Below are 15,129 nucleotides of genomic sequence, written 5' to 3'. Positions count from 1 at the left end.
CTATTGTTTCCCTGTCAGAGCCTTCAAATTCTTTAAGTGATATCTCATCTTTTGGTGAAGGCTGGTTTACCAGGGTTTCAGTTTGCTTTTTTGTTTGCTTTTTTTTTTTTTCAATTTGCTTAACCGTCAGGTTTAAGTCATTCCTTTGTATAGCATTTTAGAGAGGGTCTCTCTGTGCTTTTGTAACTCTCCAATGATATGCCACTGTTACTTCTTAAAAAAATTTTATTTATATTTTAAGTCCCAGGGTACTTGTGCAGGATGTGCAGGTTTGTTACATAGGTAAATGTGCGCCATGGTGGTTTGCTGCCCCTATCAACCCATCACCTAGGTATTAAGGCCAGCATACATTAGCTATTTTTCCTAATGCTCTCCCTCCCCCAACCCCATTCCCCAACTGGCCCCAGTATGTGTTGTTCCCCTCCCTGTGTACCTTGTGTCCATGTGTTCTCATTAACATGCAGTATTTGGTTTTCTGCCTCAGTTTGCTGAGGATAATGGCTTCCAGCTCCATTCATGTCTCTGCAAAGGACACGATCTTGTTTTTCATGACTGCATAGTATTCTATGCTGTCTATGTACCACATAAAATCAAGAAAAAACAGATGCTGACAAGGTTGCAGAAAAATAGCAATGCTTTTACACTGTTCATGGGAATATCAATTAGTTCAACCATGTGGAAGACAGTGTGGTGATTCCTCAAATATCAAGAATCAGAAATAGCATTTGACCCAGTAATCCCATTTGCATATCTTCATTGAAGCACTATTCACAATAGCAAAGACATGGAATCAACCCAACTGCTACTGTTACTTTTTTCTTTTTTTTTTAATACTTTAAGCTCTGGGATACATGTGCAGAATGTGCAGGTTTGTTACATAGGTATACATGTGCCATGGTGGTTTGCTGCATTCATCAACCTGTCATCTACATTAGGTATTTCTCCTAATGCTACCCCTCCCCTAGCCTCCCACCACCCCCAACAGGCCCCAGTGTGTGATGTTCCCCTCCCTGTCTTCAGATGTTCTCATTGTTCAACTCCCACTTATGAGTCTTTTTACTCAACATTTGTTAGTCCAGTAGTAGGAAGCCTTCGCTCTTCATTTGATTAAGCGTATACAGTCTAACCTCATTCTTAGAGTGTATTCATGAGTGTTGAAAGTATGGCCTTCTCCACACTCCTGTCCCTCTTCTATCTGGAGTTCTAGGCCCAGAACTTTATTCTCACTCCTCCCTTATGGGAGGAAGTTTTATTTTTTGTTGTTGTTTTGTTTTGTTTTATGTTCACATGTCTCTTCACTGCAATGGATTCTATTTCCTTAAGCTTGTCAGTAGTTGCTATAATTCCTCCCACACACATAGTATTTAAGGCTTTCTTATTCCAGTGAGAAGAAAAGATTTGGATGAGATTGTGTGTCTTTTCTGCAGAGATAGCTGTTTTCTGCCCCAGACCTGTGCCATGAGGGACACTTTCTCAGGACTCTTCCAGTCTTTTCTGAGAGTACCTGGTGAGCTCTGTTGTGAATTGCCTGTAAGTAGATAAAAATTCCCCTTATATTATCCTCCCTAAAGGTCTGTATAATCTAGCCCACATTTTGCCATTACTAATTCAGTAACTTTAGCTAGGTTCTTCTTACTAGTGATCAGCTGTGTCTGCCCCAAATCCTCAAATAAACAAGGGTTCGGGTCCTATTTCTCCTTGAAGTCTCTGTGTGCTCAGTTCTCTGATGGATCAAGAAAAGTTGTGAATTTGCAATTTGTCTAGTTTATTTGTTGTTTTTTGGTTGTATGAGTGCAGGACCTATGTTTTTTCCAGTTTTCTACATCCCAAGTACAAATGTAGTAAGTCCTCAGCATATATTTTTATTATAAAAGCAATAATATTTTATTACAGAAACCTGGGAAAATTTACAATAATATAAAGAGAAAATAAAAATCACTCAAAACCTCACTATGCAGAGAGGAATGCCTTGGCATAGTTCTCATATATAATATGTGATTTATAAAGGACATTTCAGTCAGACTGTGCACACTACTTTGAAATCTATTTTTTTTCCTACTTTTTGTAAGTCCTTGACTCTATAGACAGCTGTTCACATGAGCTCAGTATAAATCCCTAGTATATAGATGCTTTCATAGAATATTAACCTTAATGCCACTATCAAGGTTGAAACTCTGGATTGCCAGAATTCAGCACAAACCCTTAGGATAAGAGCTGGTGTTGATGCTTCCCTCCCTCCCTCCCTCCCTTCCTTCTTTCTTTCTTTCTTTCTTTTCTTTCTTTCTTTTTTTCTTTTTTTCTTTCTTTCTTTCTTTCATTTGTTTCTTTCTTTCTCTTTCTTTTTTTCTTTCTCTTTCTTTCTTTTCCTTCCTTCCTTTCCTTTTTTTAATTTGACACCCAGGATTTCTGCTTTCTGTTAATTTGAAGGCTCTGACCATTCTTCTCTTTTGTACCAACTCAATGATATATTTTACAATACGATTTTTGATACTTTCATCAGAATTTTTTGTTTCTTTGAGTAGGATCTTTTGGATTATCTCTTCTGCCATATTGTTGGGAATAGAAGTTAAAAGTCAGTTTTACTGTTCTTCAATTCATACCATTTGGTTTTGCTAGATAAAAATACCTAATTATATTGTTAGCCTTTAGATATTGATGTATTTTTCTGCAACTATATTTATAAATTCTTTGAAAGAAGCAGTAGGTCATATTTTAGATTACTTAGTTTCTGAAGAATTTAGCACAAATTATTGCTTGTAAAAGGTACTTAATAGCAAGTTTTTAAAATGCATCATTGGTGCAGGTATTATATTCTCTCTAGGCTAGAACGTGGGCCAATCAATATGAACAATCATACATGGTAGGCACACTCATGACAATGAACTTGTTATTAAAGCTGAGGTAAAAAGGTATGTTACTGTCTATTTTTTTTTAACTTTTATTTTAGATTCCAGAGTACATGTGCAGGTTTGTTAAGTGGGTAAATTGCATGTCATGAGGATTTGCTATAGAGATTATTTTGTCACCCAGGTAATAAACATAGTATCTGATTATTGACTTACTGAGTATAAAATTAATTTCCTACTTTGAAACACAAGCTTGAAAAACTTTATTGTAAGGTTGTCAGACAATATAATTTAATAAAAAGTTTATGATGTTGAAGTTGAACAGACTTGGATTTTGAATCTCAGCACTATAGGGAACTAGTTAAATGACCTCAGATAAATAGTTATTCATTATTCAATCATTCATTCAACAATGTTATTGAGCTTCTACCACATGCCAGACATTTGTGCTAGACACTGTGTAAATAGCAGCACAGACATGATCCTTGTCTTCATCAGGGCTACAAACTAGCAGAAAAATGCACATTAACTAAGTAAACACACGAGCTAACATTACTTTAAAATACTATTAGCTTTTATTTTCATGTATTTTCTTCTTTTCTCTCTCTCAAATGAGATCCTTTCACCAACACTGTAAAACATGTAAATGAGTATCCTCCAATACCCAGCCAATGCCTCTCACTGTCCAAACACAGAAGACAGGAATCTGGAAAAGGCACCCTGCAAATCAGTCATCCTGTAATTTATAATAGAATCCGTCCCCCTCCAGCTTCCAGAGAAGAGGATGAGTGATGACTGAATCTAGAGCAAAAAGGCCAAGGACTGGAGCAGAGTCCACTAATATTGCAGTCACATGGTCTATAAACTCACTGATTAATTACATCTAAAAATACATTTTTGAAAGTAATGCAATATTAGTTACAAGCATTAGAGGCTTGAGGACTATTTCATTTAATCTGAAAAACTGAGAAGAAGGAAAAAAAGTATTTTTCTTTACCTAATCTAAATGCAGATTTGTCTGATTTCAAAACCTGACATCTAATGTCCTTGGTGGCCTCTTAAAAAGTTTTCTTAACAGGGTTTTTGAATAATAACATTCTAAACAATAAAAAGAGGTATGTTTCAACATGAACTTTTTAAGTAGTGACCACTTCATTAGATTCCATTTTAAAGTCTACATTGTTTTGGCATATCTAAGTATTGGAGACTTTTTGAAATGCTATTTAAAATATTTGTTAGGCTGAAAAAAAATGACATTGAGCAACAATTTCATCATTATCTGGAACTTATTTATATTGCTTTGTGGGAAAATCCTTTGCTCAAGACATATTCAAGGACTTGAATATATTGATTGATGTGATTCAGTGACTCAAACTTTCCAAATGGTATTAGATTTTCATTCAGCAAATGTTCTATTCATTAATTTAATAGCCTCTGTGAGCTGTGTTTAACAGCCATTGGTCTATATGAAAAATTGATTGGCGTTTCTCTTTCTCTCAAGATTTAAATAGAAGTTTCAGTAATGACTGTTTGTACAGACAAACTGAAAATGGCATTCTGTAGTCCTTAAAGCATAGATTGGGGTAAGCATTTAAGTTATTCATTAATGGATCAGGCATCACCACAGAGCAGACTTAATCAAAATAGACTTAGGCAACTTGCAACTCTTCTTGTCTCACAAATGATGAAGAAAGAGAACCAGTCATTATCATAAAGGGGTATACTTAAGAAATCTGTGAACTTCTGAAGTCAGACATACTCACCAACCAGTTGCTTAATCTCAAGTCTGCCTGAGGAGTAAATTTTTGGCAGATCTGGAAAAGCATTGGCACCTGGTCCACCGTGAAGCCTGCAGTGCCACAGAATTGATAGTGGTGAAGTTCACAATGTCCTGTTGATATACTTTCATCCAGAAATTTCCTGCAAAACATATATAATTATATATCAAATCATGACATAGACACTAGACCCTGAGAGAAATGCACAGTTCTCATAATCATAATAATGATAGGTAACATTTATGCTAAATGCCTTCATGTGTACATGATATGATTTAATTTTTATAACAATCCTCTAAAGAAAATACTATGATTTTCTCCATTTCACTGATAAAAGCATTGGATAAAGAAGAAAGTAAGTTAGTTGCCAAATTCATACATCTAGTAAGAAGCAGAACCGTATTTGAATCCCCTGTCTAACTAAAGAGGATAAAGTTTATTCTACCGTTCTTCAACACCTTTCATAAATTCATCAATTCAGTTAATCTACAAATATTTATTGTACTAGTAATTGTAATGCCTGCCTGGTCAGGGTATGCATTATTAAATTTTAAAGTTTAATGCGTAATGTACACCAGTTAGAACACTAACATAATAATACTAGGGATGATTTTGATATTATTTAATAACATGTGACCAGAGGAATTCTGAATGTTACCCAGCAAATCATCCACAAGTTTCCTAACGATGATATACACAAAAAAGAATAATCAAAAGTATGCCTTTATTTGATGTTGCCCATCACAGTTAAATCTCACAAGGCTGAGTTCTGATAAAATTGGGTTGAAAATGCAGCTTCAGCTTGAATTCTAAGCAAAGCCTCTGTCTCTTTTAAGCCAGAATCTTGGTCTTGGGTTCCCAAGATCCTCTGGCCAGCTACAGGATATAACATCAAATGCAAGTATTTATTATATACAGGAAAGAGAAAGATGCAAACTCTTCTGTAAGCCAAAACCCACTTAACAGTCACTCATTAGCAGAAAAGGAATCAAGAGAAATTGAGACACAGCAGCACATGACTACTTAATACACAATGACCCCCACCCATGGCAACCATGGTATAATCATTTTCCTTCAAGCTAAACAACTGGATTATAATTTCTTCTTAAGTAAAAGAAAGAAGGAAGAAGGAGGAGGAGGAATGTTCACCTGTTACAAGGAGAGTATTGAAAACTCTCCTCACACTAAGAGGACTGTGAAAAAATACTATCAAAACGTGATGACTTCATAGTCATCACTGATAAGAAAAGAATACTGGGGTAAAAACAGCTCAATGAGTAGCTGCATTGCAAATCAAAATCAGTAGCACAAATCAGTTTCTGCTCAGTTTTCTCTCCCTCTGGGATAAATTTGTTCTATAACCTGAAAAAGTTATTTAACTTTAGGGCTCTAGAATCTCATTTTTGAAATTAAGAAATTTTATAAACTAATATTTAAGTTCCAAGAATCTACAATTTTCCAACTACTACCAAAACGATAGAATGACAATCTATGAATTAGAGACCCAGAAGTAATGAAATAAGTACACAAACCTAGTGCCTCCTTTTAGGAAGTTTTTATTGGATCCCAGTTATGAAGAATGGGAGCAGTCTTACAAGATGTACAAACGTTCAAAAGCGATATAACTAAATGAAAGTAGAGAAAATTCCAAAGACATCACTTTTCTCCATGTTAAAAACTAACTGGGCAGCTATCAAACATATTGTTATTCTCTATTGCCAGAGGGATCCTATGCAGAAGCTTTTGGATCCAAATTAAACACATTCTCTAATCCCTGGGGATAGCTCAAGATTCTCCTTCCCACCAGCTCTATTGTCAAGAAGAAGCTCTGATACATGTCAAGAACATTCCGTTGTAAAGAGTAGAGCTTTGGGTAAAATAAGTGAACAAATTATTTCCTCCTTGCATTATAATAACTTTGGGATGACTTATTTCTCTCTCTTCCCACCCATAGTGGGTGCTTTTGGTGCCCCCCCGCCAAGATCATTTACCTAGGCTAGTGTGCCCATGCCCTGTCTGCTATGGGTATTGGCTGTAAAAGGTACACACTTGCCCTCTTCTCCAGGTAATTGCCCCTGACCAAGGAGGACTAGGAGATTCCCCTATTCCCTATTAGGGACAGCCAGTGGCCAAAGACTGACTTGATCTGAGGGTACAAAAGGCCAGATCAGTCCTCTTGTCTCAAGTCAAGAACATCTCTGTAGTGTACGTTGTTCCCCAAGGCTTCCTCATGCAGCCAGACTGAAACTAGTTTCCAGGATAGACAATTTCTTTGGTTAGCATTCTTTACTGCCCTACCCTGCTTCTCTCACTTCTCTTCTTTGGAGAGTACTCCATCAATCAATTGCTTGACAGTAATCCCTATCATAGGGTCTGTATGTAGGACCTAAGACATGCCTATGAGACTGATGATGGGAGACAGAATTGAACCGTCTTCTAAAAAAGTGTTGAACCTGTGACATTCAAGGAAGGGATGGTGAGGCTCATCACTCTGAGGAAGATATCTTTTTCTGTTCACTTCTCATACCTCTTCTCATAATCAGAGAAAAAGATCCAGAAGGCTGAGATCATGATAATGGACTCAAAGAAATGGGGCCAAGAAGTCCACTTTGTCTTTAGATCTTATGTAGAAAAAGTTACTATGTGGTCTACCATAGCTCAGCATAAAAGAAGACCACATACATATTCAACATTGAAATTATGGCTAATAGGAAGCAATGCCAATTTACCCAGAGGGTCTTTGAGTGCTAACTGTCCCTATAATTATTGAACAGCAATAGTGGCTGGTCAAAGAGTGTTTCATTCAGGCCAAATCTCCCTCTTGCCATCTAGAGATCAACTGGTACAAAATACTGCCCAACACCAGGCAGTATACAATGTAACATGAATTTACACACAGGGTGCTTGAACCAGTACTCAGTGGTTTCCTCTGATTCATTGCCAAGCTTGTGATCGCCCTCATAAGATGAAACTGGTAGAAAAAAATCCCATGACTAGAATCCAGAGAGAAGCCTAGACCAGGAACAGATAGGGTTAATCTGTGTCCATCTGTTTTTTATTTTCTCCAACCCACTCTGTCAGCCACTACAAAATATTCCCATGTGTTCCTGGGTACTGTCAAATGAGACATCTGGAAACAAGCATTCTTGTTTTTAAACCATGATAACAATAGAGGAATTAGAAAAACTATGTTAAATGCTTCATTATTCTGATGGGAAAAATCTCTAGCAAGGAAAAGTATATTCAGGTCCATATTGGAAAGTGTTGTTCTCCTACATGGCTTGTCCCAGTATACAGGCTGGATTCTCGAGCTTTTGAAGGAGGTGGGGGGTGTGGTGCAAACAGGCAGGACTGATCAGGTGGTCGCTGGAATCAAAAAAGTCAAACCCAAAGCCAAGCAGTGTTTTGAGTTAAAAAAAAAAAAAGAATCAAGTCAGGGGTTAAGGATCCCCAGGCTGTCTCCAATAAATAGACAACACCAGTGGAATTTTTTTTAAGTACCAAAAAGAGAACATTTGAACAAATAAGACTCTATTAGAGTACACATGCATGTACTTAATTCTCTTAGTTTTAAGATATAATCATTCCCTAATCTCAGTTAAAACATAGTCATGAAGTCATAGAATTTAAACCTGGGTAGGAATTTTGTGCTTATCAAGAATAACTGTCATTTTACACTGAGACTCAGAATGGCTAAGGAATAGCAACATGGCTTCTGCTACCCAAGTTAATATACTTTGCACTATATCACATAATATGGCAACTCTAAACAAAATATGACAACCCCCAGAATTAGCTGTGGTCATCAATACCACCTATAAAATCTTAATTAAGCTATAATAACATAAATAAAGGTATTAACAATATCTCTTCTTAATAAAAATTAATGTATTAGGCACAGAGATGTTAGCTCTGCCTGTAACTATCATCTCTTCCTTACAAACCAAAAGAAACTATCATCTTTATCCATTGCATTTTTCATAACAAAAACTCATAACAAAAAAATGCAATGAAATTTAACAAAAATTAATTTTCATTGAATTAAAACAGTATCAAGGTATTGTGAATACCTTAATATAAATTATCTTCAGGTTAAAGTCCAGGTATCATGAGACTGTCACAGCCTGGGTAGACAGGGCACAATGGAAGGGAGCCATAAACAAAGTGACCAGTCTGACAATTCTGCCTTTATTCTGGCCAAAACCAGAAGAATAACTTAACACTGAACTCCTTGATCTTCGCAAGCTTCAAACTGAGAAACAGAACTTTACTGGCATGCCTTACCCACATTTTATAAGGATTCATGAGTTAGCATAACTGCTCCAAATAAAGGCCTATAGTAGAGTTAACCCATTTCAATTTTGTGCCAGCAGGATAAGTACCAAGCATAGAGATGAGGGTGAAATTAAAATTAAACAAAATCCCCAAACTCCACTAGAGCATCATCAGCTTTCATTCTGTTCCAACAGAGTGGAAGCCTTGGACTGCCCTCCTGACATCAAATAAAAATGGATTAATTTGCACTTACTCAGGGTTGCCAGGTAACCATTCCCATTTCCTCATTCATTAAAAGCTCTCCAGATGTGTAAATTCCACCTTACATCTCTATTATTTCTGCGGCACGTTACAAGTCCCCTTGGTGGATTTTAATGGGGATAAAAAAACCAGGCTGCACCTGGGCAGAGCTAATGCTCAAAGTCAAGGCTTTGGGATTTTTCTAGACAGCCAGACACTCACAAGAAGAAAAACAGCAGATTCCATTTTCTTCTGCTTTGGAGTCTTGTTTCTGACAACTCTCACTGAAAAGGGTAATTTTCCCACAAGCTTCAATCAGCCTGCCACCCTATGTAAGCATTATTCCTGGGGTCAAATAAAGGCTGGAATAACCTTTGGGAAACCATGGGTGACATTCCTTCCCTCTGCACCTTCACTCTCCATGCCTCACCAAGCCACCTTAAGAAGGTGTTACATTTAAAGCCTAGCTGGGACTGTTCCTTACTCACTCAAGGCAGGTGATATGTGCACATTAAGGAACTCCCACCCTGCTGGCACTGGAATGTGTCTTCCATTCATTCAATAAATACTGACAGTGTGCTTATGGCATGCCACACTGTGCTAGGTGCTAGGGATTAAGAGAAGAATCATAAAAGCCATGCCTCCCCAGAGTTCCTCCTGCTGCAAGAATAACAGAGTCCAGTTGTCCTTCCCTAGTTTTTATTTGTTCGTTTATTTCAGACTGGAGCCTTGGAATAAGAACTATTCCACCTTTTTTCCAGCATATGCCTATATTTAGAAATTCCTGTCCCTTTTGGAGGCTCTATTATACCTGAATATTCCTATGGTCATGACTAGAAATCTTCTTGATGCTGAACATCATCTGACTTGTCAGGCAAAGCAGGAGTTTGTTCCCTAAAAAGCCTGTGAGGCCTATGGCTCTGAAGGACAGTGGTGAGGGAGGAGGCAGCTGTGCTCCATGCAGTGCTCCAGGTAATGCCCCATGCACTAGAGCTTTCCTTCAGGAATCTCCCTGGATATCTGAAGTCACTTCACTAGATTAATAAATGGTAAGATACTAATAAAATACAATCCTAAAACGTCTGCATTTAAAAGTACTGGAGACTTCATCTGTCACAGCATAGAGACACAGAGTTTTACAAGGCCACACTGACTGCAGAAAACCTTGGGATTTTGGGGAGTGCTTGTGTCTAATAACATGCTAGGCCAAAGGAGGGCTGACTGCAGGACTCCAGAGGCTGCGCAACCTGGCAAGCTGAACAAGAGAACCCTAGGAGAGGAGGATATTTGGGTGCTTCTAAGATTACACCAAACAAGTGTTGCTCATTCTAGAAACCCTGACCCAGCAAGTGCTCTAGCTGGAGTAACTTCTGTGGCATAATTCACACCTTCACCTGCCACAGAGAAAATGAAACAAGTGAATGATGGTCTGTGCTCTACTTCTGATATAGTAGTCTCTTTGGGGTTTTCTATAATTCCTTAAAAGGAAGGCATTTTTATTCATAGAGAGTTTCAATAAATATGTTTTTACAATATACAGAAGGAGAGACTAACAAAAATTTATTAATATCTTTATCTGCTACCATATTTAACTTGATTTTGCTTCAAAGTCATATTTTTTAAGTGCTGCCAGGATAAGGAAGTACAAACAAGGATGGGGATGGGGCCATGAGAAAGTGAAGACTATAGGATCCTAAAAGAAATCAAGCTTAGGTTTAAAAGAAATCAGGCAGTGGTAATAACGGAAACATAAAGTCTGCTCCTCTATTACATTTTTAAATTAACTCACGAGTCTTCATATAGTGTCCATTCTGTTCAAGTCATCATGAGAAATAAAAGATATAGTTCCAATCTTCAGGGAGGAGATGTAGAAGTGAGGAAAAGACACACAATTTTTTTTTTTTTATTTCAGAGCAATATGCCATAAGTGCCAAATGAGTGATACAGATAATCAGTTACATCTCAAATATGTTCACCTCTTTATTTCCATTACTACCTCACTAGTACCAGCCACCATCATCTTTTACCTTTAATAAGTGCAGAAACTTCCTAACTGACTTTCTTTCATCTTCCCTTGCCTCCTGCAGTCTATCCTTCTCACAAGAGTCAAAGAGATCTTTCATGAAGTCCAAATATACTCTGTCACAGCCCTGTTTGATGTTAAAGGCTTCCCATTGATGTCAAGAAAAGTTCACCATTTTTAAAACATTCTATTTAGCCCTGCATAATCCAGCCCCACTCTTCCCCTCAACCTCATCTCTCTGTGCTCTCTCCCTCACTTGCCTGACTCCAGATACATTGGGCTTTTCTCTGTTCCTGAAATGCTTTAAGTTCTTACAAGTTTCAGGACACCACACTGTTCCCTATAACTAGAACCTACTGCCTTCTTCCCCTCCTAATTCATCCTCTCCAACAATCAGGACATGAACTAAAAGTCATTGTCTCAAGGAGATCTGCCAGGGATCCCCCCTCTAGAATGCTCCCCCATTATCCTTTCCCACAGTATCTTCTACTTTTTCCTGATGTAATTTACCTCAGTTGACTATATGCTTAAGGAAATGTTGGTTTGTTTTTTCACTGCTTTATAACAAATACAACTTCCAATAAATATTTGATCAATAACCATTTTTCAAAGAATAATTAAACTAGAAGATCAGAGGAGGTACCAGAGCACTAGCAGTTGAGGTAGTGAGGGAAGACTTTACAAACGAATTAGGGTTAGAGTTGAGTCTTCGATATTAAGTAAGAGGCTAATGGATGGAGAAAGATAGAAAGAAATGATAAAGCAAGCATTTACAGGGTGGCTTTGGTCATGGTTATAAGGCTGAACAAAATCTTGTGCCATTTTTCAGGTTGGTTCCATTTTTATCTGACTTTTTACACAGAAACACTTGATGAATAACAAGTCAAGTTTTGAAAAATCAATACAATTACTTTCTTAATAGTAATCCCAATCAATTTCATGACATTGCTGTCATCACTTCGTATGTTTAAGTTAATATTTAAACAGAAAACCAGTGTAGATTTACAGTGATTTCAACATGGACTCGTAAAGAATTGATATGATAATACTATCCACAAATTAGCTGTTAAAAGTGGGAGGGAGAAAACAGATGAAATGGAGGTGAAAACAACATAGGCATATGTGAGCAAAGCCTATACAGTTTGAGTAGGCCAAAGTTGATGGAAAAACTTAAACATAATTTGAAATTGTCTGCCATGCAGTTTTAAAATAAAATTAATTTTAAATAATATTTACCTGATTGAAGTGAGTTGTAAAAAGATTTTATGTAAGAGACCACACTCTAAGAAATTGGAGGAAAATATATTGATCACATAGGGAGTCTTCTCAAAGCTCAGTCTTCTCAAAAGAGAATTGTAATATCAAAATTTACGGAATGCAGCAAAAGCAGTTCTAAAGGAAAATTCATAGTAATAAATGTGTACATTAAGAAAACAGAAAGACCTCAAACAATCTAATGCTACACTTCAAGGAACTAGAAAAAGAAGAAAAAAACTAAGCCCAAGATTTGTAAAAGGAAGAAAATAATAAAGATCACAGCAAATATAAATAATATAGAGACTAGAAAAACAATAAAAAAAGATCAACTAAACTAAGAGTTGGCTTTTTGAAAAGATAAAATTTGACAAACCTGGCCTGGCACAGTGGCTCACACCTGTAATCCCAGCACTTTGGGAAGCTGAGGCAGGTGGATCGCTTGAGGTCGAGCAGCCTGGTCAACATGGTGCAACTCCATCTCTACTAAAAGTACAAAAATTAGCCAAACATGGTAGCAGATGCCTGTAATCCCAGCTACTCAGGAGACTGAGGCTAGAGAATTGCTTGAACCCAGCAGGCAGAAGTTGCCATGAGCTGAGATGGCACCACTGCACCTGTCTCTTATACACATCTAGATGTGTATAAGAGACAGGTTCTATATTTTGGCAATTAAGAATTGTGTGGCTATAAACATGTGTGTGCAAGTATCTTTTTGTATAATGACTTTTTTTCCTCTGGGTAGATATCCAGTAGTGGGATTGTTGAATAAAATGTTAGTTCTATTTTTAGTTATTTAAGGAATCTTCACATTGTTTTCCATAGTGGCTGTACTAGTTTACATTCCCACCAGCAGTGTAAAAGTGTTCCCTTTACACAATGTCCACATCAACATCCATTATTTTTTAATTTTTTGATTATGGCCATTTTTGCAGAAGTAAGATGGTATCACATTGTGGTTTGATTTGCATTTCCCTGATCATTAGCAATGTTGAGCATTTTTAATATGTCTGTTGGCCATTTGTATATCTTCTTTTTGCGAACTGTCTATTCATGTCCTTAGCCCATTTTTTTATGGATTTGTTTGTTTTATTCTTGCTGATTTGTTTGAGTTCCTTGTAGATTCTGGATATTAGTCCTTTGGCAGATGTATAGATTGTGAAGACTTTCTCTCAGTCTGTGGGTGGTCTGTTTACTGATTGTTTATTTTGCTGTGCAGAAACTTTTTAATTAAGTCCCATCTATTTATTTTTGTTTTTGCTGTATTTGCTTTTGTGTTCTTGGACATGAAGTCTTTGCCTAAGCCAATGTCTAGAAGTGTTTTTCTGATGTTATCTTCTAGAAATTATATGGTTTCAAGTCTTATATTTAAGTCATTGATCCATACTCACTTGATTTTTGTATGAGGTGATAGATGAGGATCCAGTTTCTTTCTTCTATTGGATACTGGCTTTCCAATTATCCCAGCACCATTTGTTGAATAGGGCATTCTTTCCCTACCTTACGTTTTGTTTGCTTTGCCAAACATCAGTTGGATGTATGTATGTGGCATTATTTGTGGGTTCTCTATTGTTTCATTGGTCTATTTGTATATTTTTATACCAGTATAATGCCATTTTGGTGACAATGACCTATAGTATAGGTTGATGTCAGGTAATGTGATGCCTCCAGATTTCTTCTTTTTGCTTAGTCTTGAAGATGGAGTGCTCTAAACTCTTTTTATGAGGCCAGCTTTACCCTCATACCAAAGTTAGACAAGAACATGAAATCAGGCCAATAACTCTGATGTGTATGAATGCAAAAAACTTCAACAAAATCCTAGGAAACCCAATTCAACAGCACATTAAAAGAATCATTCATCGTGATTAAGTGGGACTTATCCTTGAGATGAAAAAGTGGTGCAACATACACAAATCAAGAAACATGATACACCACATTAATATAATGAAAGATTAAAATTACATGATTATCTCAATAGATGCAGAGGAAGCATTTGACAAAATACAATGTATTTTTATAATTAAAAAAGACACTTGTCAACCACTTAAGCACAAAAGAAAAGCACCTCAACATAATAAAGGCAATATAGGACAAACCCACAATAAACATCATACTTACCAATGGAAAGGTGACAGCTTTTCTTTAAGATTAGGAACAAGACAAGAATGTCCACCCTTGCCACTTCTATTAACAACAATATTCAAAGTCATAGCCAGAGCAATTAGAGAAGCTAAAGGAAAAAAAGGATCCAAATTGGAAAGAAAGAAGTCAAATTATCTCTCTTTTCAGATGGCATGAGCTCATATGTAGAAAATCCTAAAGATTCCATCAAAATTGTTAGAATTAACAAACTAATTTAGTAAAGTTGTAGAATACTAAACAAATGTGCAAAATTAGTTGTGTTGCTGTACACTAACAATAAACCACCTGAAAAAGAGACCTTAAGAAAAGAATCCCATTTATCATCAAAAAGAATAAAATACTTAGGAATAAATTTAACCAAGGAAGTGAAAGATATGTATACTAAACAATGAGACCCTGATAAAAGAAAGAAGACACAAATAAATGAAAAGACATCCCATGTTCATGGATTGATTAAGTTAATATTGTTAAAATGTTCATACTATCCAAAGTGATCTATAGGTTCAATGCAATTCTTATCAAAATTCCAATGTCACTCCTCACAGAAATAGAAAAAAAGCCACTACAATTT

Source organism: Mandrillus leucophaeus, unplaced genomic scaffold (assembly GCF_000951045.1).
Source record: "Mandrillus leucophaeus isolate KB7577 unplaced genomic scaffold, Mleu.le_1.0 Scaffold652, whole genome shotgun sequence".
Taxonomy (NCBI): domain Eukaryota; kingdom Metazoa; phylum Chordata; class Mammalia; order Primates; family Cercopithecidae; genus Mandrillus; species Mandrillus leucophaeus.
The sequence above is the reverse complement of the archived record's forward strand: the minus strand, read 5'-3'. Positions refer to the sequence as shown.